Source organism: Cyprinus carpio, chromosome A23 (assembly GCF_018340385.1).
Source record: "Cyprinus carpio isolate SPL01 chromosome A23, ASM1834038v1, whole genome shotgun sequence".
Classification (NCBI taxonomy): domain Eukaryota; kingdom Metazoa; phylum Chordata; class Actinopteri; order Cypriniformes; family Cyprinidae; genus Cyprinus; species Cyprinus carpio.
The window spans coordinates 1,718,777-1,719,665 of record NC_056594.1 but is presented as its reverse complement, the minus strand read 5'-3'; positions in this window follow the sequence as shown (position 1 = coordinate 1,719,665).

Here is an 889-nt window from a genome sequence, read left to right as displayed (position 1 = left end):
TTATAAGCCCTAGTCTGTTCAGTTTGTATTTGTTGTTCTACTTGTTCATGTCATCAGCTACGTGTGTCTTCTTGGTTTCCGTGTGTTGGATTATCTGATTAAAATCTCCTTGTGGATGTACTCCGTGTCGCCTCGTTCCGTGCTCCTAACCACCGCAGATATGTGACACATACAGTATATTCATGTGATTAGACAAGTTCTTCTGTCTGATTTTAATTGGTGTAGCCTATTTGCTTTAACGGCAGCATAAACCTGAGCTGATTTTGCATGTATTTTTTTTTTATGACCCTATCTGAAAAACCAGATTCATTGTTTTCTACATATACTATCCAACAGACTCCAACAGACAACCATTCATTAAAAATATAATTTTCATATATTTTATATTGACTGAGTAAGGCCATGTCAAAAGCTTGCAGAATTTCGGGCTCGGAAAGTCAGGTTGAGAAATTCCAATGTAAGACAAGCTTATTTTTAAAACGCATTTTCAGTGATGTAAGACACACTTATTGGAAAATTCAAAGTTTTGTAAAACAGGTCTATTTATTATGCACATTTCCAAAAAGCATGATATTTTGAAACACTATTATTCTGTGTGTATCTGACCATTCAAGCATAGAACGCCGCTGATTTTGGGTTTGCTTGCTGTCTGAGAGAGGTGTCTTTCTGTGCGCGCTTCAGGTAGGCTATGTGTCAGTTAGAGCGAGTAACGCTCTGTTTTTTTTTGTTTTTTTTTTGCTTATTATGTTTAATAACTATTTTAACAGCAAGCAAGTCCCACACTATATGTTCTCATTCATGAATGTTATTTTTGTAAAAAAACAAAACAGAAACATCAGACGCATCCACAACTTCTTTTATTAATACATAATAAGAGTTCTTGGTTACA